Source organism: Papio anubis, chromosome 4, assembly GCF_008728515.1.
Source record: "Papio anubis isolate 15944 chromosome 4, Panubis1.0, whole genome shotgun sequence".
NCBI lineage: Eukaryota > Metazoa > Chordata > Mammalia > Primates > Cercopithecidae > Papio > Papio anubis.
In genome coordinates this window covers 96,486,766-96,513,480 of record NC_044979.1, presented here as the reverse complement: position 1 = coordinate 96,513,480, position 26,715 = coordinate 96,486,766, and the positions used below count along the sequence as shown (strand labels likewise).

General features: G+C 41.9%; 1 long non-coding RNA gene across 4 annotated transcripts in view; it reads right to left on the bottom strand.

The window, feature by feature from the left end:
* LOC103882953 overlaps window positions 1-25,490 on the bottom strand; it is a 65,388-nt gene extending 39,898 nt beyond the window's left edge. For 2 of the 4 annotated variants that reach the window (XR_004183237.1, XR_001900850.2), the window contains exons 1-2: window positions 24,960-25,490; window positions 13,705-13,903 (exon numbers count right to left, since the gene is read on the bottom strand). This is a non-coding gene — a long non-coding RNA (uncharacterized LOC103882953). Of the gene's footprint in view, window positions 1-13,704; window positions 13,904-18,596; window positions 20,451-24,959 lie in introns of those variants that run through there. The other 2 variants (XR_002520998.1, XR_001900847.3) reach the window with 2 other exon arrangements.
* Between the last annotated feature and the right edge of the window lie 1,225 nt (window positions 25,491-26,715).

Below are 26,715 nucleotides of genomic sequence, written 5' to 3'. Positions count from 1 at the left end.
TCTTTACTTAGAAACTTATGAAATTTAAAGTCAAGGGAGGTGTCTCAATTTTGACAGAAGTCACTGAAAGTATCCGATGTTGTACATTTCTTGCATAATCCTGCATATTCTCTCTTTCATTTATTGGCAAATCTGGGTCTAAGTGCAGGATACATAGCAGCAAGTAAGCTGGAAAAGGCACTGGCCCCCTGAGTCCAGTCTAGTTTTGTTCGGATTCTTGTTTTGTTTGTTTGTGTGTTTGTTTTTAGAAACAAGGTTCCACTCTATCACCCAGCTAGAGCACAGTGGTTCTATCTTAGCTCACTGCAACCTCAAGCTCCTGAGCTCAAGTGATCCTCCTGCCTCAGCCTCCTGAGTAACTGGGACTACAGGCGCGTGCCACCATGCCTGGCTACTTTTGTATTTTTTTTTATATATATATTTTTAATGATGGAGACTCAATATGTTGCCCATGCTGGTCTCGAACTCCTGGCCTCAAGCAATCCTCCCACCTCAGCCACCTAATGGCTTATGGATTACAGGTATGAGCCACTGTGCCCATCCCTGATATCTTCTTTTAAAATGCTACCTCTGGGGGGAGGTAAGAAATTAACCGAACAGCTTTACTAAATGTCTTTTGTCAAATATAGTAGAGCTGAAAAATACACCAGCACCTAATGAACAAAAGTTCATTGCAAAGGAGGAAATATTTTTCCCCAAAATTAAAGCCATAACTGACAATTCTTAGAAAAATCATTACTCCCAGCTAATATACTCCCCAAAAGTTTAATAAACAAACAAAACCACCCATCATTGTGGACCAAGAGTTTCAGAAAAATTTACCTAACATTAGAAGTTGAGGTACTAAATGCCGCAGACATTAACTTTGGAAGTAAGTGTAGCACTATTCAGTGGGCAGAACTCTCTGCTGTAATGTCGGTCCCAAACTGCCACAGTCTATAAGATCACATTTCTGTTTCACACAACTTCTTTCACAATAGAACAACTTAGAATCTTCACATGAAGAGCATGACTTACATGCTGCATGCTTCGTGACATTCTTTCGAGTTTGGTTTCTTTGGGACGGTAGAGAAAAATCCATCAACAGTGCAGTGAGACATCACTTCAGGCCACAGGGAGCTTTCAGATGGGAAAAGATGAAGATACCCAACCAGTACAGAAAAGTTCCTGGTGAGTGTTTTCCAGTACACGGCAGGGGCTCAGTGAATGATTCCCGGTGATGACCACCTCCCCCCTTACCCCTATGGTAGTGAAGGCACCAGGTAAAATTGGCGAGCCTCTGATGATTCAGTCATTCATTCGATAACTATTGATTCGACTTTCTGGCCGAAAGCTAAGCCACATGACAAAGAGACCAAGTATAGTGGCTTAAAGACACAGGTTTATTCTGCACTCATGGAACATTTCAAGGCAAATGGTCCAGGCTGGGGGAAGCTCTGCCACATGTGGTCATTTAGGCCCATGTCTGTCCATACAGTTGCTCTGCCACCCTCCAGAGTGTGTCCTTGTCTGCACAGTCAGGCTGATCATGGGCACTGCCATGCTCCTGTCCTCAGGAGGGAAAAGCGGGTACATGTCTAGGGCTGGGGAATGCCTTCTGAGCAAATGAGGCAGAAGCTAAACACATCACTTCCTCTCCCACTCTTCAGTTGATGACTTAGCCACCCAGCAGCACAGCCACAAGGGAAGCTGGGACATGTGGTCTAGCTGGGCATCTAGCAATGCCAGCAATACCAGCTTAGAGCAGGGTCTCCTGCAAAGCCCAGATGACTGAAGTACCTGCTCCCATGGAGTTTCTAGTCAGGTGAGGAAGCACAGAGATAGGTAAAGAAGTCATGACCAAATATAAAGGCCCAGGAGAGAACGAAAATGGTGCTGTAATAAAGACTGATATGGAGTGAGACAATACAGAAGGGTTTGTGGGAAGCCAGTGTAGACCAGGTGGTCAGGTAAGGGTTAAGCGGAGACCTAAAGGGGAGGAATGCATGGCTGCATGCCAAAACAAACAAACAAACAAACAAACAAACAGAAAAGAAAAGAAAAGAATGTACTAGACAGAAATACCTGATGCACAAAGTCCCTGGAGGCAGAAATTTGGGCATGTCTGAGGCCAGACCAGAGAGCAGGGCTGGAGCAGAGCGAGGCTGGGAGGAGAAGAGTAAGGCTGGGAGGGGAAAAGCAAGGCTAGGAGGGGAAGAGCTTCAAGCCAGGCATGCAAGGGGAGCAGGGCAGGATCCCAAAGGTCCTCGAAGGCCTGGGTGAGGAATCTGGATATCTGAAGTGCAATGGGAAGGCAGGTTACAGGACATGATTTACATTTTTAAAGATCCTGTGGCCTCTGTAAGGAGAATGCAGCCATCTATGTAATCCACCTGTTCTTCTGAGAAGGGAACTCAAGGGCCTAAAAAGTGAAGGTTTAAATCTTGCCTCTAAAGAATATTTTTAAGATGAAAAATGAATCCCTGGTAGCCGAGGCTTCTTTGGGTTTTCAGAGGGTCTTCTGAGACCAACCATCCAGGACAGCGGCCTGAGGCCATGATCCAAAGTCCAGAGCCTTCAAACCAGCTTTGCTGGAAGAAAGATGAGGTGAGAAGCAGGTTGTGGGAGGGGTAGTGATGGGTTTATGTCTACGCCACTTCTTATCTCCAGCAGAGGTGCTGCTTACGCTTTTGGATTGCAAGTTTGTTTACTTGACTTGAAAATGCAGGTAGCTGGGTTGCGAAAGTCGGTTTCTCTCCAGGATATAGGATACAAAAAGCAGAAATACAAAAAGTAGAAACACATTTTCTGGTTTTGTTTATCTTAATATGAAAAATAATTGTGATATACATCACAATAAAAATAATGTACATCACACATCACACACCGGGGCCTGTCGTGGGGTGGGGGGCTGGGGGAGGGATAGCATTAGGAGAAATACCTAATGTAAATGACGAGTTAATGGGTGCAGCAAACCAACACAGCACATGTAAACCTATGTAACAAACCTGCACGTTGTGCACATGTACCCTAGAACTTAAAGTATAATAAAAAATAAATTAATTTAAAAATATAAAAAGAAAAAATATATAGATTTATTTGTAACACAATGGTAGGCAAATACATCTAGATTGTCTACATCTTTTAAAATGCAGTCTTGGATTTACAAGTACATGCAGATGTCAATAATACCTGACATAGTCTTTACTAGTTTACAAAGTCATTGCTTACATTACCTTATACAGGTACTCGGTTGAATTGAATTTTCTATAAATGACTCTTAATAAGTAAATGAAATCAATGGACTAAAAACTGAAATTTGTAAATGTCTCCATCACCTATTCATGCATCACAAGCATTTAGTCTTTAAAAAAAAATTAGTAGGCCCCGATGATGCAAAAGGCCTTGATTTCTTGAGCCCTTAGTTTGTAAAATGGTGACAAATTTGGATGAAATGCTGCGTGTTGGCAATACTGAAACCTTGCAGATGAAGGGTTATTTCAAACCTTTCTTATGAGAATATACATGCAAACTGTGTTTGTGTGAACTCAAATTCTAAATTAGTTGCAATGTGAACTAATCATTCCAAGCATTAAAGCTTGGCCTTGGGATGAAATTAAAGGAGAAACATTTAGGCAGCATCATTGGAGAATTAGCCTCAAAGTAAGATCACTAAATCCATAACTATTTTCCTAAGGGAAAAAGTGAAAGTATCATCAGTGTCTAATTCTAAATAGAAAACAAAATTAGCCTGTGGACCAGAGGAAACAGCCTTGTGTCAGAACACTGAATTATGTTTTCTCTACCTCTCCTTTTCATTGTAACTAATGATTCTTAATATAGTCAATTAAGACATATAAAAGAGAAATCTGCAGTGTAGGTCTCTGATTTATCATCCACAGAACAACAGAAGTAACTATTCTGGGATGGGGGTATTACCTGGGTATCTATGCCCCAAATATACAAACCTCAACATGGCAGGTATTTCTAAAAATTGGTGCACAAAAAAATGGGCTGGGTGCAGTAACTCATGCCTGTAATCTCAGAACTTTGGGAAGCCGAGCCAGGAGGACTGCTTGAGCCAAATATTTCAAGATCAGCCTGGGCAAATTAGCAAGATCCCATCTCTATTTTTTAATTATTAATTTTTTTTTAATTTTAGAAAGACGTATTTTAAAAATGAGTGTAAGAGGAGCAATGCAGGAGGGAGAGAATGAACGAAAAACAGCAGAAGACAAAGCAGTAGAGAACAGCACTTACAGACCACTTCTGGCTCACCCCTGGAAAACATTCACTCAGGTGTTTGCTGGGGAGCACACCTCCCTTCCACCCAGGCATCCATTCAATCATCTAAAACATTTACTGAACTGGACACAGAGCTGGGCCCTGAGACTACAGACATGAGTCAGACATGGTCCCTACCCTCCAGGAAATCAGTCTTTCCAAAGTACAGACACAAAAATGAAGGTCTGAAAAGAGCTCTAAGAAGAAAGTGTTGAGGGCTGAGTGAGCCGGGAAGAGGAGGCTATTCCTCTGCCTGTGAGGACAGCATGGAATTGGCCGACCCTGAACGAGGAGTATGCTTTCCCCAAGCAGCCAAGAGGCGAGGACATGGAGCTGCTGGGGAGGGTCACAGGAGAGGAAGCTCCAGGCGAAGGTGAGGGCTGGGCTGCGAATAACCTGAGCAACAGACTGAGCAGTTAGGCTACATTCTGCAGCCAGAGAGGACCCGCAGCAGCTTTTAAATCAGAGGAATGGCATGATGGCGTCTGGGTTTTGGAAAGGCCAGTGGCAGCAACATGAATTGTATGACCTTAGGACATGCCCTGGGCAGAAGATCCTCTTCCCAGGGGCAGCTATCCTCAACGTGAGGACCTTTCCCTGTTCTACATCAGTGACTTCATCCTGGGATACAACAACTGCCTGTACTCACAGATTCTGGGAATCATTTAATGGGCACAGTGAGGATGGCTCATCCAGGACCTCAGTAGGAAATACCCAAAGGATTTTGGTATTTGACTGGAGTGACTCCATGACTAGGAGCTGGAATCATCTGCAGTCTGGCGTGGGATGGCTCAAAGTCCAGGACTGCTGGCTGGAGTTCCTCACAAGGTCATGCTCAAAGCTCATGCCCAGTGCATCTCACAGGGAGTTGGGAGTCAAAAATCTGGAAGCTCAGTGTCTTTTAGTATCTTATGTCTGAGAGAGGGATCTGTAAAAGGATTGCTTGCCATAGTTACCTATTCTTGTTTTATTTCTTACTGCATTATTTAGCTGTGTCCTCCATAAAAGAGGTCTCCAAGATGTGACCTGGTCATCCCTTTTCAACCTCAGCTCCCACCCATATACCCCAAACTCTGCAGCAACCAGTTGCTTGGAATTGCCCATAAACTCTATCCTTTTGTCCATCTTGCCTTTTCACAGACTGTTTCCTCCACCCAGAATGCCCCCTACATGCCTGACAACCTCCTACTTCCCTTTCACGATTCAACCCTAACATCTTCTGGTCTCATAAACCTTTGCTGAGTCCCCAGGTGCAGTTGTGCCTTCCTCCTCCCTGCACCCCTACACCTGGTGTTCCGTTCTGTTCTATACTTAGCACTCTGCTGTAATTAATTGTCCTTACAACCACCTCTCTCACTAGCCTATGAGTCCTCAAAACTCTTGAAGGGTGGAGAATCTATTATTCTTCTTTGTCATCTCTCCAGCTCTCAAACATAGTAAGCACATCGGGGATGTTTAACCAATGTGAACTTTTCATAGTGACTTTCAAGATAACCTTCATGTTTTTACAGCATTTTATAAGGCTTATATTAAGAAAGCCCTCTTCAGCCTGGGCAACATAGTGAGACTTTATCTCTACAGAAAATTTTAAAATTAGCCAGGTATGGTGGCACATGCCTGTAGTCCCAGCTACTCGGGAGGCTAAGGCAGGAAAATTGGTTGAGCCGCAAGGATTAGAGTCTGTAGTGATCTATGATTGTACCATTCGCTGCACTCCAGCCTGGGCAACAGAGCAAGACCCCATCTCTGGGGGTTAAAAAAAAAAAAAGGAAAGAAAAGTCCTCTTAACATCTCATCATCTACATGCAACAGTCCTGCATGTATTGGCCCCATTTAGAGATGAGAAAACAGGAATTCAGAGGCATGTGGTGATTTGCCCAAAGACACTGACCAAGAAAGTGACAGAGCTAAGACTTCTCTTCCTCTGCCATCTGATCTACTCAGAGGTCTTGGATAACATGGTGCCACAGAGTGCCCAACCTCAAGTTCAAAGACTTACTTTGGACATAGTTTCTTTCCACTGCCTAGGGCTGTACCTGCTCCTCTGCATACCCCAGTCCCATTGGTTTCTGTTTGAGCACCACTTGCTGGGGCAAGCCCAAGGGCAGGACTCTCAGAATCAGCACAAAGGGGAACTGTGGGAAGTCATTCAGGGTGGCCTCGGGAAGCCTGACTCAAGTTCAAACTGTGATCAAGTCAGTGAGCTAATGCTGCAGTCGGGACTGCAGTGGAAGCGGGAGGGATAAGATCTTGAATTCTTTCTTTTGCAACCCTGTCCCTGGCATCACTTTGTGTAGCAAAGCTTACATTAGAGTCCATGTCCTACTGAAATCACGATAAAATCAGATCTATCAGAGCCTAAATTAATGAGATTTCTAGGTGTTTATGAGTTATCTTCATTTTAATTTAATTTATTTTTCAAACAGGAAATATATTTAGAGTTTGAAATTCCAAAGGCACAAGAGGATATACAGTAAAAATTGTCCTTCCCACTCTTGTCTCTCACCACCAATTTCCTTTCTACAAAGGTATTTCATGAATATTCAGTGAAATACATGCATTTATATATGCATACATATATATACACAAACATATTCTTTTTCTCTCATTTTTATATGAAGGGCAGACTATTTATACACTGTTCTACATCTTGATTTCCTTTTCTGCTTAACAATATGTCTTGGGATTCCCTCCATATCAGCACACAAAGAGGTGTCTCCATCATTTTTACAGCTGTACTGGATCCCATCGTATGGCTGTGCCAAAATTTGTTTAACCAGTTCCCGGTTGAGAGGCATTTATTTTGTTTCCCATCTGTTGCTATTATAAATAATGTTGCAATGAATAACCTTACAGATACATCATTTTGTTCACATGGGAGTATGTCCATAAGCCAGATTCATAGACTTGCAACTGCTGGATCAAAGGGTGTGTGCGTTTGTAATTTCAATGGAGAGTGTTCCAAATGACCTTCCACAGACTTTGTACTAATTTAAAATCCTACCAGAGTTGTACAAGAGGGTCTTTTTTTCCCACAGAAACCTCTTTTGTACATAAACCATCAGGGATAATCTAAGGATTCAAAGAAGTCATGAAGAACAAACAACTCTTCTGAATTTAAAAAATAAAGGTGGGGTGGGGGGAAATGCAAATCAAAACCACAGTGAAAAAAGGGGAAAAAACATGCAATGAGATACCACTTCACACCCACAAGGATGGCTATAATCAAAAATAAACAAAAAATAAGTGTTGGTGAGCACGGAGAAATTGTAATCCTTCGCATTGCTGGTGAGAACGTACAATGGAGCAGCTGCTATGAAAATCAATTAGGTGGTTTCTCAAAAAGTTAAATATAAAATTACCATAGGACCCAACAATTCCATTCCTGGGTATATACCCAGAAGAATCAAAAGCAGGTACTTCAGCAAATACCTGTACACAAATGTTCATAGCAACATTATTCACAATCACCATAAGGTAGAAACAATCCAAATATCTGTCAAGGGATGAATGGATAAGCAAAATATGATATGTACCTACAATAGAATATTACTCAGCCATAAAAATGAATGAAATTCTGATACATGCTACAAAATGGAAGAACCCCCAAAACCAATTTCATTTACATGAAACATTCAGAGCAAGTAAATCCAGAGTCAGAATGCAGACTGATAGTTGCCAGGAGCTGAGGAGTCGGGGAAATGGGGAAGGATTACTTAATGAGTAGACAGTTTCCTTTGGGGATGATGAAAATGTTTTGAAACTAGATACAAGTAGTGGTTGCACACATTGTGAATGTACTAAATGCCACTGAATTATAGTTTAAAATGGTTAATTTGATTGTGTAAATTTCACCTCAACCAAGAAGAAAAAAGGAAAAAATAAAAGCAGAGGTGTGTTCATGTCACTGTTCCCAATATTCTTGGTTGCTGACTTTCTGAATACCCCACTTGGTGATCCTCTTCCAGTTCAGTCTGTCTACAGAGGGCCCCCTAGGATGGTTATAGACATCCGCTAAAAGCATATGCCAGGCAATGAGCCTCAGGCTTTTTATGCATTTTCCCATGAATTCACCACAACCCCGTGAAATATCATTATCTTCATTTTTTCTTTTTGAAATGGAGTCTTGCTCTATTGCCCAGGCTGGAGTGCTTACTTCAGGCATGATCTCGGCTCACCACAACCTCCACCTCCTGGGTTCAAGTGATTCTCCTGCCTCAGCCTCCTGAGTAGCTGCCCGGCTAATTTTTGTATTTTTAGTAGAGATGGGGTTTCACCATGTTGGCCAGGCTGGTCTTGAACTCCTGACCTCAGGTGATCCGCCCGCCTCGGCCTCCCAAAGTGCTGGGTTTACAGCGTGAGCCACCACGCCCGACCCATTATCTTCATTTTACAGATGAGGAAACTGGAATTTGGGCAAGTAGCTTGCCCAGTGTTACTCAGCTGGAAAGGAGCAAAGTGCGACTCCAAAGCCAAGCTCTTTCCATTAAGCAGCCAGCCTAAATGTTTTACCCACCTCAGCAAGAGTCAAGAGACAGCAGGCCCTTGCCACCCCACAGGTCCTTCCTAATAACTCAGTGACCTGGGCTCTGGGCCAGCCTACTCCTCTGGGAAGCACACAGCTTCTTCTCCTTCTGGGACCCTCTGTATCCAGCTCACCACAGGCATTTCCCTGAAGCCCAGCTCTGTCCCTTTCTTGCCCTCCTATTTAACATAGTGAATGAGTTCAAGGTATCCCATAAATGCTACATGAATTAAATTGATCTCAGTAGGTTGGAGCCAGTGAAATAAAAAGAATTCATCGTGCTCTGGCTTTGGCCTAATCTGAATTACATTGTTTGAATAAAGTAACCTCATTTATTTCTGCTGTGACAGAAAGAAAGAGAGCTTTGATGCTACACAGACCAAGCTGCAAATCCTGGGTCTGCCACTCCCCCGCTTTGTGTTCTTGGAGCCACAGTTTACTCATCCACAAAATGGGGTTGCAAGCTTGTAAGGAGGGTTTGACAGTACACTGTAAGAAAATGCCTAACATACGTCATTTAAAAAATACTCATTAAGGACCTACTATGTACAAGGCAGCATGCTGTTTTTCTTTTAAAGTAGTTTTTTAATGTGATTTTGACAAATACAACCCCTGAATTCAAGAAGCTTCCATTTTAATGGAAGAAACAGACATTACATCATTACATAACTAATTGTGAATGAGGGGCCTGACCTATCTGGAAGGGGGTTGTCCAGAGGCTTTTTGAGGAAGTGACGTCAGAGTTGAGATTGAAGGGTAAGTAGGTGTAGGCTTGGGGGGCGGGGGGTTGTTCCAGCAGAGGGCACAGTGGGTACAAAGGCCCTGAGGGAGAAACGAACTAACAGGGGACCAGTGTGCCTGGGCCTAGACATCCAAGGGGAAAGGGGGAGGAGACAGTTATCACTCACTGCCAAACAGAGTAGCTCACCTTGCTTTCCTCATCCCTGCAACCAACCTTCTGTCTCTCAGTGACCTCCCAGGTGGTCCTCCTGCTTACTTCAGTGTGCCCCTGCAGCTCATCCTCAGGACACAGCCACATCCAGGGGCAATCCATGGGCCAAGCATGGTGGCTCATGCCTGTAATCCCAGCACTTTGGGAGGCCAAGGCGGGTAGATCACTTGAAACCAGGAGTTCGAGACCAGCTTGACCAACATGGTAAAACCCCATCTCTACGAAAAATACAAAAACTGGCCGGACATGGTGGCTCACACCTGTAATCCCAGCTACCCGGAAGGCTGAGGCACGAGAATCCCTTGAACCCAGGAGGCAGAGGTTAGAGTGAGCCAAGATCATGCCACTGCACTCCAGCCTGGGTGATGGAGTGAGTCTGTCTCAAAAAAATAAAAAATAAAAAAATAAAGAAGCAATCAGGGTCAGGTCACGCTCCACTTAATGCCCTTCAAGGGCTGCCTGTTATTTCTAGGAGACTCTCAGACCAGCATCCCTCATGTGGCTCTGCACGGAAGAGTACCTTCACTGCCAGCCCCAGGAAGGCTGCAGTGCCTCAGGCTCTTCTAAGGAAACCTGCCCCACCCACAGGCGGAAGGGGAGGGAGACAGGCAGACTGGGGAACACCTGTTCATACAGACCATTTATCTACAGGCAAATACCCCTTAGCACTTGCTCAGTCACTAAATTTGGCTGGTGATCATCAGCATATCACACATGGGATATGCACCTGGCTTGAGAGTCTACATTTTCCTCTATTTGGTTAGTGGTGCCCTTTCCTTAAATTAAACATTTTCAACTTTGCCTGAGAAAGGAACTTCTCACCGTAATGTAGTTGTGCCCTTCTTTTCTTGCAATGGCCAGATGCTCTGTTTTTCTGGTTATTACTATTTTAACCACATGAGCTCCAGTCACAGTGTACCCCTCTATTCTGGGAGCACCTCAAGCTTGGCAGCACCCTGACAGGGTCAAGCTATAACATTTTCAGATGGAGACAGACGATAATCCTTGTGCCTTTGACTGTCATAGGCACAAAGCCTGAACAGTGGTCATGAAACCCTCTGGGATCTTACCATTAACCAGACAGGGTTCCAGCTATGTAGGAAATAACCCACTGGCATGGCCAAAAAAAAAAGGAAATGAAATGGTCTGGTTGTCATTTTCTTATTCCACACAAATGACCAAAGGCCTTCTCACCGGGGACTCTCTCATGTTGAAATTCATGAGACAACATGCACATGGGGTAAGAAGCAGTGTAGAAACAATTCATGCTCACCAAATAGCCACATGCTCCCTTCATTTCCCAGCCTGCCTTGCTGTTGGGGGTCAGGTGACTCATTCCAGCCTATGGGCTGTGGGAGAAGTTCTGTAGGTTATTTCCAGGCAGAGGCAGTCAAAATACAACCTGTTGATGGATCTCATCTCTCTCTCTTCCCCCGCTGTGGTCTCTCTGAAAGCTACCCACTCCTGAGAGCATAGCTGCAAGATGGGACAGAGATGCCCAACACACATCGACTTTACAGGAACAAGAAATGAACTTTTACTGCATAACGCTGCTGAGATTTCAAGACTTACGTGTTACCACAGCACAGTCTAGCCTAGCCCGATTCATTCGTACTCTGAGCCTCACACTGCACAATTATAGGTAGGAAGCACTGAAAGGTAAGAAACGGTCCTGCTTTCAAGAAGTTTACAGTCTGAATGGGGAGATGAGGTAGGCAGAAATTCCATGCTAAATGCTAAAGTTCAGGCCACAGGGATAGACAGCATTCAAACAGAACCAGCCCCCAGTGCAAAGGAAATTTTACATGGGAGGTAAAAGCACAGGATGACAGGCAAACAGGTAAGACCTGCCGAAATACAATTTTATTGAACAACAGGTATAAGTGTGGTGGTAAGGCAATCCTGAGTAGGCATGCTAACTTCTTCTAACTTTGCAACAGAGTATTTAGAAATATAAATAAAAATAGAATAACGTACTGAACGCTTATTCCACTGATGACCCAGCTTTTACAACTATCATTGCTTTCCATTGTGGTTTTTACTTACTCCATGCCTTCCTTTCCCGTAATATCTTGTCAATTATATAATAACCAGTTGTAGGCAAATGTCCCCAGTTATTCAAATATACATTACATATCTTTCCAGTTCATTTTTTCAAATTAGGACATAAACAAGTTCTGAACTTTGAATCTTGTTGATATGTCCTTAAAATCTGATTTTGGCTATAATAGTTTACCCATACACACGTTTTTAAATGCCATTTATACACATTAACTTTATAAACACAAAGTAATGTGTTTTTAAGGCCCTATCTAGTCTGTTCTCACAAAAGGGCAAAAGAAATCTTGTAAACATCAGCTGAAATATCAAGAGTCACAAAATCGTATTGGGTTTGCAGAGGCCAGGTAATAAAATGTATTGTCAGACTGCATGTGGCAAACAGACATGACATGTGGCCCCCTAGGGGAGTCAGACCTGAGCCCAGATGGGCCTTTCAGAAAGTGCCTTCCCCAAAAGGAGAGGTCACACAGGACGTGTGTCCATCTGCTTAGCCACTGGGATACCTGTAGGTGCCATCCCAAGAGGGAACTACAACGAAGGTTGTGATCTATCAGATAAAGTAGAGACTGGCCTGTGACTCTGATGCCTATCTTTGACGTCTCACCAGGAAGACAGGGCTTCTGTGAAGCAGCAGCCAGGAAAGGTATTTGGCCCATGAATCTGGAAAGGAGTGACTGCGCTTGAGCCTGTGCGTTTGGTATCACAACTGCAACACTCCCCCCGGGGCAGCAGGTCCCTCACACAAGACAGTTCACTGCCAAATTCAGACCATCACCATTTACTGTTTTTGTAGAATTGGGGAAGACTTTGGAATCTGAGAGCAAGAGAGAGACAAAGAGTGAGGGACAAACAGAGACGGAGACCAGGGGACAAGAGTCGGGAAACATCCATCCACCCACCCACCCATCCTCACAGGAAAAAGGCAAAGGCGGCAGGAAGGAGCCGGAGGAAGGGCCAGGCACACAGTGAGGATGCGGGAGACAGCAGAGCGAAGCAGAGTGGAGGCAAATGCTGCCTTTTCAATTCTGACATCTCTCTGAACGCCACCCCTCCAAAAACAAGCCGCTCCAAAAGAAACTAACAGGTAAGCCGCAACCTCAGCCTTCGCTGTTACACAAAGAACACTTCCCAGTCAGTGCTGCTGAACTGCCTGTGCGGCGCTCCCAGGATGGGTTTGAACAACCAGCCTTTGTTCTATTTTCCCCGGCTACAGTGGAAATGAGCAGGAGCAACTGACACAACAGCATGTCAGATGTGGATTATTGGTTTAGAAGGAGACCCAGATTCCAGAAACCCCACCAAAGAGACAGTGGAAATGTCTGAGGAGAAAACAGAAGGCTGCAGCTGGGTCACATGCCAATTAAGTGGGCTGTTTGGAGCGGCATGTAAATGATCAAAAGCATTTGGGACCCTCTCCCATCAGTCACAAAAGATGCTTAAGGCCGGTTCCTTTGAATGCTGTTCTAGCAGTGGTCTCATACAATACATCTTAAGGAACATTTATACTGTGTTCACTGTGCATTCAACTGTGGCCACTTCAAAGGTTTAGCCAAGTATTTTATGGCCATGGTAAAGGGTTCTTATTGATTTAAATTACAAGCTTGGCTCCTGTCAGCTCCACTTGAGGGCAAAAATGCAATAAAATATCCCACAGCACAAGAGACAGACATATCACATTGAAAATCTTAAGAGATCCTTTTCACTATAATCACTCTAAATGATATTTATTTATACAGGCAAGGTTATCAGAGAGATTTGTCTACAGTCTTTAGGCTTTAAGGGTTTCTCTCGGTTTGGGCATTTGCTTTTTTAAAAATCTAATTCTGACCTGGGCCATGAAAAGGTCAGAAGTGCGTGCTGCCTCCCCTCGCTCAGAGTCTCCCACCACTCCCCAGCTACTCACAAAATGGCTTGTTCCAAGAATAGTGACGTTGACATACTAGCCATCACGGCTGAAGGATTATGATTTTCAGTCCTCCTATCATTTGCATATCCAGCAGGCCAGCCTCAGATGAACGAGAGGTGTCAAGACATGAATGACAAGCCTATCAAGGCGATGGAAGGCTGTCTCAGGATTAACTGTCAGGGAGACAAACTTCACTCTGCAGACAGACAAAAGAACAAGCATTCTATTGGAAGACTCTAAAATTGAGAGGGATTCAAAAGCTGTCAATATGAAACGTTGCTTATGCTACTCGCTAATCCATGATGATCGGCACAAAAGAAGTTACCTTATGCTAAGAAGGGAGAAAACCAAACCAGCAGGCTCTGGTCTGCTTCGTTCCCAGTTTCTTCATAATAATTTGCCTGAAACATACTCAAGATGGAGCTAACCCCCAGACATACACAGAAAATAGCAAATGACTATTAGGTATCTGACATTTGAAATAACATGTTTCTGGAGGGTTGGCATTACAAGAGTCATTTCACTTCAAAATGTTATTCCTAATGTAATTTTTTAAAATTCATAAGAGGCACTTGCTAGAATTCAGTGCAGCACTAAAGTCACTCAAAAGACAGAGGTCAAATTCATTTCATTTCTTTTATGTTTTCTTCTCTCTGCTAGATGAAATAAATGATTAAGCCTAGAACACTTGGCAGTTCAGCGAATGTGCTCCGTGGCACCATTACAAGATCGATTTTCTCAATACAGGAGTCTTTCTAGGGTGCACATTGCTTAGCTGACATCTGTCGCCGTTGTCATGGCAGCGCTCTCTCCAGCATAGTGAGAGGTCAGGCCTGACAGGGAAGGCCTCGCCAGCCCTACCCCAGTCACTTCAAGGTTAACAGCCAATGGACCAAAGAAATAGGCAATTATAGTACAGTCAATTCCGGTTAAGGAAATATCTGAGAAGTAAATATGTCTGATAAGTGAATGGAAATGAAACAGCCAATGCTATTGATGCAATCCCATAACATCAATGCCTTTTTGTGGTTCAGTTTGGTTGTGCCTTGTAAAATTTTCATGCTCAAAGAAATCTAGCAAGAGAGAGGATAAGCAAAACTTCATTTTGCAGCCATTAGCCTCTGTACTTGAAGAACAGAATTCCCACAGATGAGTAGATGAACAGCAGAAGAGCAGAGCTCCTTCCCAGAAAAAGTGCAAAGCAAATCCCCAGGGTCTCCATCCCCTGTTGGTTTAGTCCCTGCTCTTTCCAGCTGCATGTCTGTCTAAAGAAGATTCTTAGGATTTCAAAGGAAATTGACTTTAAAATAATATGTCTCATTGCCATCTCATCCTTACTAAATTCATTACTTATCAGAATGAAGGTCCTTCGTATAATTTCAACAACTCTGAAAAACAGCAAATTATTCCAAAAAATTCCAAATCACCAACATGTTGAAATTGCTAATTTCTAATGATACACATTTCCTCTAAAGCATAACTTTTGACAGAAAAGATATTTTTATAACAGATATTCTTTGAAGAGAATTTTTTAAATGACAGGTGGAACTAAAACATAAAGATTTTCAATTATAAGTTGCATACCCTGGAAATTCAGTTCCTGACAATGTCTGCAGGTAGTAAAACTTGAAATTCATTATGGTAGGTATATTCATATTATCCACTCCTGATTAAACCTTGCAGTTAGTACAAAGAGAGCTTTAGATTTCATCAGATGCCTGAAAGAATGGCAATGACTTTTCTTCAACTGTGGGATTTTGTTACTCACAAAGAGGAATTAAAAATTAAGAGTTACATTTATATAAAAAAATTATAATGTATAATATGGGCATTTTATATGTATGTAACTCTTAATAACTCAATAATATGTATATGTAACTCTTTATTTTTATTTTTATTTTTTTTGAGACGAAGTCTCACTCTGTGGCCCAGGCTGGAGTGCAGTGGCGCGATCTCAGCTCACTGCAAGCTCCGCCTCCCGGGTTCACGCCATTCTCCTGCCTCAGCCTCCGGAGTAGCTGGAACTACAGGCTCCCTCCACCACGCCTGGCTAATTTTTTTTTTATATTTTTAGTAGAGACGGGGTTTTACCATGTCAGCCAGGATGGTCTCGATCTCCTGACCTCGTGATCCACACGCCTCAGCCTCCCAAAGTGCTGGGATTACAGGCGTGAGCCACCGCGCCCAGCCGTAACTCTTGATTTCTTATTCTTCTTTGTGAGTAGAAGAATATGTAGTCACTGTGGTTACTCATCTCAGCTCTTTGCCAAAACGTTCTCAGCTGTGGTCAGAATAGACCATAGTGACTGCTGAGGTCTATAGCCCACCATTGGTCATATTGAGAGGTAGAATCTCTTCCAATATTGGTCAAGTTGTACTTGCTACCTTGTTTCCCAGAGTTCCCATTAATAAACTGAAGCTATCCATGCCTCCCTCTTGCTTCATGGGTGGAAGTTGGTTTAGCACCCAAACTAATGAGCTGACATTACTCCCTTCAGCCCAACAGTTTCTTGAGAACCAATGGCTTCATTGGCAAACTTAGCATTACCTTAGAAAGGTCGTGTGTGGACGCAAGAAAAAGTCAGTCACTCAAATAAGCTTAAGTGTGCAAGATTTTACTGTAAAAATACAGCAGGAAATCCTGCAGAGGATTAGAAACAGACGGGAAACAAATTATATGCAAACCAAATTGGAACTAAAATTGGAATTGGAAAACCAGAAACCAGGGTGATTCTCTCTACGTGTATTTCACCGCTGCCATGCTTTTCTTCTTCTCTCTTCACCTCTGTCTTTCAACTAGCTTTCTCTGCATTCAACGTGGGTTAATTTGGCATGACCTTTCAGTTCCAAAGCCATCCTCATCTTTCTCAGTTTCTCAGTGTCCAAATTCCCACAAGAGAGAGTCTGATTAGCTCAGCCCAGACAATGGGTTGACTCTCCCAAGGCCTGGTGCCAGTTGGATTTAATCATCCAGGGTGGGGATAAGAGTGGGTAAGGGGCTCTGACCAGGGTCATGCAGTTTACACGTGACTTCCCAGCTGCAGCCTTCAGCAAAGGCAAGGCACACACTAAAAATATGTCTTCTACAAAAATCAAAGATGATACATGAATTAAAAATTTCCCATGTGCCCAGAAACTTTACAGGTAAGCAAGAGCTCTTCAACAAAATGATGCTGAGATAGTTATTCAACAATATTATCATGACTCTGTGTTAGCTGCAGTCTTGTCAGAATCATCTCCGTCAGTATGAAATGACTACCCCAGCAACAACAACAACAACAACAACAAAAACGCACAAACACTCCCTTCCTAATTACAGGGGATAAAACATAGAGACAAAAAAAAAAAATGCCTTGACCTTCACAATAGGCCATTGCCAGCCTTGCATCCCCTGCCCCACTATACCCTGCATACCCTGACCTGTAGTTAAACTGAACTATTTCCTGTTCCCTCTTGAAGCCCCACACTTTCTTTTCTCATGCCTCCCTCCACACAATGTTTCCATTCCTTCTTCAGTCTGCACCACACTGTAATTAAACAGAACTAACACAGAGGCTCTCAAAGAATAACCAGGGAGTCATGAATGGCCTCTGGAAGTGGGGGATTTTTTATCAAGCAGATACTTTAAGTGGACACTTGATAAGAGAAGGCACACAGGGTCTGTCATTGAGGGCCATCTAGGATGCCAGCTTCCTCAGAAAGCCTTCCCTTGGCTCCCCAGATGAAATATCACTAATCCGTCCTCCGAGGAAGCATTTCTTGTTTCTATCACTGTTTCCCAAATGTAAGAACTTGTAGATCCTTAAAATTACAAGCCCATGCACCCCAATCTGAGAAATAGTGCATTACAAGTTAAACTCTGTCACTTAAGGGGCCATGTGAGCCATGCCGAGTCATAAACTCGAGACCTGAAATCACATGGCACTTCTAAGTTTTTTGTCTGACCTCCAGATGACCCATAATATTCCTCTACTAATTATTTAGATGATCATCAAAATAAAAACACAATTCATCATCATCATCATCATCATTAAAACTCAATTTTAAACACCTAATTGTTCAGACCTGTGTAGCCTGGCATATCCAGAAGGCTCTCATTCCACATTGCTGGGCTCACATGGAATTAATCAGAAGCTACTTCCACCATTTTGATTTGACTGTATAGCTCTGGCTTCTGAAAACCACCAAACGCTCTCTACAGCTTGATAAATTATATATCTTCTGTTTACACTTGGTCAAAACCATAAATACAAAGCTTGTTTTGGATAGTGATAGATTTCCAACTTGTTCATCTGTAAACCTAGTCAAAACACCCCCCCTACTCAGTTATAGACCCTGTTATTCTAGACACACCATCTGAGCAGGAATGCTTGTCATTTGCTGAAACAAGAGTGCAAAGAACTGGCTTATGTGTCAATATGTGGTGGAAAAATACAGCATTGACTCTATTTGAGGATTTTCTGCTCATTTATAATCTCTGGTCAAAACTGAGAATTACTTTGGCAAAGATAGAGATGGCTATTTTTTATCCTTTGTCTGTCTTATTCTTCTCTGAGTGATTTTTACAACTTGTGCAGTAGCTATTTTTTTCATTCTTTATCCAATATGTAAGATGCCAAAGACTGTGCCAGATATCTGAGAATACAAATATCTCATAGTCTAATGGAGGAAAAAGATATGTAAATAGGTAATGCAGTAGACTAAATCCTGCAAACAAGGTACATATTAAGGGCAATAATAAAGAAGAAAGTTATTAATACTCAGGCATTTCAGAAGACTATCATAGAAAAGAATCTCTTTAGTGGGTATCATATTGGTTATATATTGCTGCATAAGAAATTACTACAAAACATAACAACTAAAAACAACAAACTTTTTTTTTCCCTCACAGTTTCTGTGGGTCAAGAATTCAAGAGCTGGCTCACAGTTTTTCATGAGGTTGCAATCAAAATCACTGACATGGCTGTTAGTGGGAGGGCTCAGTTCCTCTCATGTAGACTTTTCCATGGAGCCGCTTGAGTATCCTCATGAAATGTTAACTGGCTTTCCCCAGAATGAGTAAACCAATAATGCTTAATGAATAAGAGAGAGACACAGAGAGAGAGAGAGATGCCACAATCCCTTTTATGGCCTAATGTCCTCCAAATCTTGGACATCAGACACCATCACTTCCTGTACATTCAACTCATTAAAAGTTACTAAGTCTGGCCCACACTTAAAGGGATGGCAATTTGGTCCCATCTATTGAAGGAAGAAGTATGGAAGAATGGATAGGAGCTTTGCAGAGAAGTGGAAAGAGAGAGCTAGCTAGCTAGGCAAAAAGGATAGCATGCCCATGTGTGGAAGACCATGGGTCCCAAGAAAAGTGAGGGGTTCACTATAGGTTTTCAACTTATTTCAGCCTTTTAATTAGGCAAAATCTTATAAGGAAACCCAGTTACAAAACAAATAAAAATAGCTCTGCTATGGCTGGAGCTATGTGAAGGAGAACAGGTGGGAACTCCCACCCCAAGGTGGCTTTTATAAGAATTCACTGCAGGCCCTAGAACTTCACAGAGTCAGCTAAAAACCATTGCTATATGCAATAGCAATGAGTGCTTATCTATAGGTACAAGCCATACTCTCTGCTAACCTTTATCTTATCAGGTAACAAATTATGCTTTTATCTTAACTGTGAGCTAAAACCAAATAAAAAATAGACAAAAAATTCTCATTAAAAAGAGAGTAGTGATCTCGTTGAAATGCAGGAAAATCCCAACTTACCAACAGGTTATGTTCCAAGAGTTCACTTGTAAGAGGGTTCTTTAGAACTCTGTGTATCAGTCAGTTATGACCAAAAAGATGCTGTGTAACAAATGATCTCAAAAACAGAGTGACTTAAAACAACTATCATTTATTCTCACATATCTGCACATAGGCTAGAGATCAGCTTATTTAAGCTGGTGCTGGACTTCACAGCTCTGCTTCGAGTTGCAGGTCAGCTAAAGGGGTAACAGCTACCTATGGAAAGCTTAGCTCGTGGAGATGGCAGAAACACAAAAGAGGATAAGAGGGCAAGCAGAGAAAGACAAAGCCTCTTAAGGCCTGAGATCAGGACTGGCACACTTTTGCCCATATGTGGTTGGTCAAAACAAGTTTCATAGATGAGCCAAAGACAAGGGTTAGGAAAATATACTTTGCTCAATTGAGGCTAAAGCAAAGAATTGGAGCCAATTATTCAATCTACTACATTCTGAATGCATATTTCCATAAAAACAAATTTCAAGTCATAGTTGAGTACCATATTAGCTCACCAAAACCAATTTAATGTTAAGGGAAATAACAATAACAGCCTAGAATCAGGTGACGCTGGCACACTTTTAAGTAAGCCAAATTTGTCTTCCCAGCTCTCTTTCTTCACCCGCTTTCAACAATGCTCATATCTCTCTCCATGAGCTCAGCATCTTCGTGATTGCTGTAACCCCTCACCTCTGTGTCACTCATCTCTCACTTCCCTCCCCTCAATTGTTTCAGCCCCTAAATTAAAAACTCTGGATCCCTCAGTGTAGACCCAATGTAGGCTGCCAGAAGGAAAACCATCTGATTAAATCAACTTACACTCACACGCAAATGGCTCATTGCTTAACAGTCTCTGAAACAGTTGTCTTTTTAAAGGGGGCTGTCCCACAGCCCAGTCATCCTCCCACTGGTGAGATGTGAGATAGTAAATACATTGATGAAATCCTTAAAGTCAGGAATATTCTTAGAAAAGGGGAATATGTCTTAGGCAAGTCTGCAACTCTCATATTGTGAAGAAAGTGTCATTTATACATGTGAAGCCTGCTGTATTGACTTTATTACTCTCACTTCCAATATTTTCTTTCCCTCTCTGTACTTCTGTGAGGAATTGAATTCACCAGGAGAAGACAAATGTCAGAGTTATGATCTACGTCTCATTACAGGGCACGTGTTGTTTCACATTTTGGAATTTATTCTTTAGGCCAAATCTTTAAAGACTTTCTTTTTTTTCTTTCAACATTAAAATGGCATATCTCAGCATGAAATACGCCTACTCTGGCTTAAGAAGAGCTTAACGATTTGGCCTTTGTATTGAGTTTTCATGTAAATATTTCTGTTTTAAACAAACAAATTATTATCCTGAGAACATTGCTATTAATCATAATAATGTGTTTACTTTTAAAGATGGATCATAAAGAAAGATTCCAAGTATTAAGTTTTAGTAACATCACTTTTCTACCCTGTTCAAATGTACGTCTACACAGACAAAAAGGAAAGAGGAAAATTGTGAATTGGAGATACACATAAATGACTAATCTGAAAAATTTGGACCAAAAAATATAGTTTTATTGATCCTAAGGTATAAATATATGTATGGTTCTTCATTTCTGCTCATGTTTCCATGACAAAAATAGCTAGGCCTATATGCCTATGACAATATTATTATGTTATATTTTAGTGATTTTGAACAACCTTTGAAATAGTCAATATCCTCCCCCATCACTTTGCCTAAAAAACAATGGTACCTTTCATTAGCTATGTGAAGATGAGCTGTTATGAACAGTTATTTTTCTTCCAGTCTTGTCAAGTGCCAATAAGCATAACATTGATTTCAGGTAGGTTATGTTAAGTTAGGATTTGAGAAGCTTTGGTTTAAGAACACCTCACTTTTGTTTTTTTACATGAGCCAAAGTGGTCATGCAAATTCCATGCTATCCAAGAAAGAATGCTTTTCCCTTGCTTCTTAAGAACCAAATTCTGATGAAATCTAAATACAATCAAAACTCTCAGTGAAGAGAGCTGTAAAATAGAGTGTGTAATAAGGAGTATGATTAGAAAGGTAAGTCCCGCCCTTCAAATGGCAGAGTGACCAGTCATCCATCAATCATGTAGCTGCCCTTATTACTGGTTCATTTAGAGTGAACTCATAAGCAATTGGCTAAAATGAAGCAAGGACAGTGTATAGGGGTATCAAAATACCACATTGTACACCATAAATGTATACAATTACCATTTGTCAATTAAAAAGAAAATAAAGTTAAAAAATAAAGTCCATGAATGGTAATGCCAAGAAAAATTAAATTAAAATTTTTAATGAAGCATGTGGTTCAGAGCAACCACTCAAATTCCTGCTTCTACATTTATCAGCCATAACTTAGGCAAGTTTCTTAACCTCTCTGTGTTTCAGTTTCTTTACTTGCTAAGTGAGACTATAGTACAAATCTCTTAGAGTAATTGTAAAGATTGAATGGGTCTTTACCATGTGTCAGGCACTGTGCCAAATGTGTGAACTGTTCAGAACAGTGCCTGGCACACATTAAGCACTATGGGTTTGTTGTTCTTGTCCTTGTCATTGGTGTGATGGTAATCATCATTATGTCATTGCGATTGCGGTAATCATCATCATCATTGTCTGCGGATTTCTGTTAGCCATGCAGTCTCTCTTTCCTATTAACTTTTCCTCTTAGTTGCAAGGAGTTGAATCAGCTCATAGCTGATAAAAAATTCTTGAGTTCCTTCATAAACATTGCTGTTGGGAGTACAGATTGGACTAAGATCTTGGCAAGATCTAACGAAGTTGAAGACACTCCTTTCTTATGAGCTAGCAATACTACTCTAAGGCAAATACAATGGAGAAACTCCTAGATCTGTGTACCAAAAGACATTTATATTAGAATATTTATGGCAATGTGGTTTGTAATTTAAAAAATGGAGATATCTAGATGATCATCAATAAGAGAATGAATAAGTCTTCGAGTAATCATACAACAAAATAGCAAACCATAGTGATAATGAATAAAATAGGTTATAAGTATTAACTTGAACAAATCTCAAAAACATAATATTAGGTGAAAAAAAGGAATTCATAGAATATATCTGTATAATTCCAATTACATATGGTTCAAACACATGCAAAATTTGTTTTTAAAAAGTAGAAGAACAATATGCACAAAATCATGATAGTGGTTACCTTGGGACTAAGAGGGATATTATTGGAGTCTCAATGATAGGAATCATATATTTCTTTTTTTTAGACAGCGTCTCGCTCTGTTGCCTAGGTTGGCATGCAATGGCACAATCGGCTCACTGCAACCTCCACCTCCAGGGTTCAAGCAATTCTCCTGCCTCAACCTCCTGAGTAGCTGGGACTACAGGCGCCTGTCACCACGCCCAGTTACTTTTTGTATTTTTAGTAGAGATGGGGTTTCACCATGTTGGTCAGGCTAGTCTCGCCCTCCTTAGCCTCCCAAAGTGCTGGAATTACAGGCGTGAGCCACTGCGCCTGGACAATAATTACTTGTTTTTTAATTTAGGTGGGTAGATACTTAGACATCCATTTTATTGCAAAGTCTTGAAATTCACATATATTATGAGTTGGTAAGTATGTTAACATTTTATTCAAAAGTTCTTCATTGAAGAAAAAAATAAATAAAAGCACCCCCATTTCTCTCAGGTGGCACTTGCAGCCCCAGTTTCTCATCTTCAGTGTGCCAGGGCACTATTCTGAGTATTTCTCTTCAGGGATATGCAGTGGGGTTAGGTCATCAGATGCTCTGCCTCTATTGACATTTCTTTTTCCTAAATGTAGGAATGCAATATGATGCCAAAATGATACGGATGTCTTTTCTCACAAATATTACTCTACCTATTACTTCACACGGCAGGAGGTGGATTTGCTTTCCCTATTTGCCAAAGAAGAAATGGAAGCACAAAGAAGAAATGGAAGCACAACCATGAGCCTATTACCCAACTGTTATGGCCAACCTGGTGCCTGGAAGCATCAACACGTCCCGCTTCCTTCAGGTGGTTTCGCTTCTGTTTTCTCCTCAAGGATCCCTCATTCACCACCTTTGCTGCTATAAACCATCAGCAAGTTCTTCTGGAAGTTGGAGAGCTATAAATCTTAAATTTAAAAAACAATAAGGGAACGACACCTCTGGGATTAAAATCCACCTCTCCTGATTACAGGTTCCATAACTGAACATCCTGTAAATGGGATTTCAATCCATACATGGTGTTCATTATGCACCAATGTACAAGATGAGTGCTGGGGAGTGAGAATTGAACCACTGAACGCTCCAGCCCAGGACCCGATATAATAATGGAAGTGAGTCCTCAATGAAGGCCACAGACACCCAGCCACTGGCCCCTCCCATGCAGCCACCCAGGGCTTTTCTTTGCATTATTTATTTATTTCTAAGACTTGGGGGTGGGAAAGGAAAGAGAAGAAGAAAAAAGGAAGTGATTTTTCTTCTTAATAGGCTTGCTCTTCTTACTCTGGGTAGAATCAATGCAAGTGGGATTGAACTCACTCCCTAATATCCCCTTCCCTCCAAACTGCTTCCTTCCATTGTAAATAATTCAGACAAAATAAAATAATCATGTGCTGGTAATTACCACTACCCCATCCCCAAAAACAAACGCTTGCTGAAATGCCGCCACAGTGATGGCGAGTTGAAGCTGAGATGTGTGGTGTGTGAAGGTGAGGGCAGGAGGGCTGTTTGGTCGTCTTTCCTGAGCAGAAGGGCACTGAAATGCCAGCGCTGTGCCTCCCTGGAAATGGCTGGTGCTCTGCTAAGGGGCCTGGAAACAGCACAAATTTTAAGAGGCTGCTCTACACCCAATTCCCCTTATTTTTCATTCTGATTTCCATATTTTTATCTTTGTGCATGAGAGGAAAGCTTTGACAGGCAGCTCTAAGACACACGCAGGCACACACACACAAACACACAAGTATGCCTTTTCTCCCAGCTCACCTCTTCATATAATTTTTATTTAATGGCTTTATTTCTTCATATAAACACCTTGCTCATCTGTGTGTGCCTCATTAACAGGAATCTTTAGGAGAGGGGTAAATGGTTGTTTTGCTTGAAAACATCAATAAAGCTCAGGAAGAGATGGCACAATGTACAATATGAGAATCAACATTCTCGATCCTGTAGAACAAAATGGTGACAACTCACCAAAAAAGCAGGGAAGAAGAGGCTCCCCCAACAAAACAACACATGTGAGCAGAATGGGCCATGTGGTAGAACGCATCTCATTTGAGTACTGGTAATTTACACAGAGATCTCTGCTTTGTGTTCTTCTCAAAAAGATTCTCCACAGACTCATCATCTTCATGGAGAATTAAAGAAGCTATAAACAATAATTTAGAAAACAGCATGGATAGGACTGTTATGATCCCAGCTTGTTATTGATACTTGGCATGTGGCCTTTAAATAAGATGCTGGAAATAAAGAGACTGAACTCACACACACGTAGACAGAATCCTGGCTCTTCCTTCTTGCCCTCAGTCACTCGTCTGAAGCCAGTGGGGAAGGCCCTGGGGAGCAGAGGGAAGTGGCCTTCGAAGCCCAAGTGTTCTCCAGGCTGCCCCAGTAGAATGGGAGAAGTCCATTCCTCTCTATGACTCGTTCTTTTGTCATAGTCAACAGTGGCAGAAAGAAGAAGTTCTAAATTTGACCTGTCCAGTATGCTGGCCACTAGCTATGTATGGCTATTTACACTTAATTAAAGCTAAAAGAAATTCAGTTCCTCAGTCACACTGGCCACATTTCAAGTGCTCAATAGCCACACATGGCTAGTAGTTGCCGTACTGAATGGTGCAGACATAGAACATTCCATCACCTTAGAAAGCTCTATTGGACAAGGCTGCTCTAATGTCAACACACTGGAGAAGCTTAGCAGGTGTGCTGAGCACGTAGGGAAAGTCTTTCTGAAGAGAAGGTGTATTAGTCCATTTTCATACTGCTGTAAAGAACTGCTTCAGACTGGGTAATTTATAAAGGAAAGAGGTTTAATTTACTCACAGTTCAGCATGGCAGGGGAGGCCTCAGGAAGTTTACAATCAGGTGGAAGGTGAAGGGGAAGCAAGGTCTCTTCTTCACAAGGCAGCAGGAAGGAGAAGTGCCAAGCAAAGTGGGAAGAGCCCCTCATAAAACCATCAGATCTCGTGGGAACTCACTCACTATCATGAGAACAAAATGGAGGATGCCCTCATGATCCAATTACCTCCACGTGGTCTCTTCTTTGACATGTGGGGATTATGGGAATTACAATTCAAGATGAGATTTGGGGGAGGCACAATACCTAACTATATCAGAAGGACAGGAAAGAAACCCAACCCTAAGTCACCTCCACATTTGGAAGTGGAATTTATTTGACTGCTAAAATAAGTAAATACATATGGGAAATGGGTGCAACACTCAGGGTTTAAAAAATCCTGCTTCTACCCCTTAATAAGCCTTAAGACATAACAGCAGGACATTTTCAAGTGTTTAGTAAATATCTCTCTCAGTTTGGTTAATTTTCCCCCTCTATTTATTGTTTTTAATTGCTAACATAAGGAAGTTTTTGGAGAGAGAAAAAAGACCATATTCTGGGTGAAAATTTTTAATATTCTAAACACAGAGTAGTAATTGCAATGAAAATATTCTTAAAATTATATTAAAATATTGCAAAATAGAGTATGTGGAATAAATTCCAAAATATCAACATTTTATGAAAAGCCAAGATATGGTTTCTATGATTGTTCCACCAGCAAGAGGATCAGGGCCAGGCCTGAGGTTTTCTGTTCCCCACCTTCACCTCTGATTCTAAGGTGACCCCATCAGGGGCCAGAATCTAGGGATACAAATGACCCAGACAGAAAATGCCAGTCTCGCAATTAACCCCGCAAGCGGGAAGAAAACCACTGGATGCACTGGAAGGGCTTTCAGCAGGGAGGGTGTGAGCCCAGGTGAACTCTTAATGCCATGTGTAACTCACTGGATATGTTTCAAGATATAAACAATTCCTGGGCCAGGCATGGTGGCTCACACCTGTAATCCCAGCACTTTGGGAGGCTGAGGTGGGTGGATCACCTGAGGTCAGGAGCTTGAGACCAACCTGGCCAATATGGTGAAACCCCATCTCTACTAAAAATACAAAAAAAAAAACACAAAAAACCCAGGTGTGGTGGTGGGTTCCTGTAATCCCAACTACTGGGGAGGCTGAGGCAGGAGAATC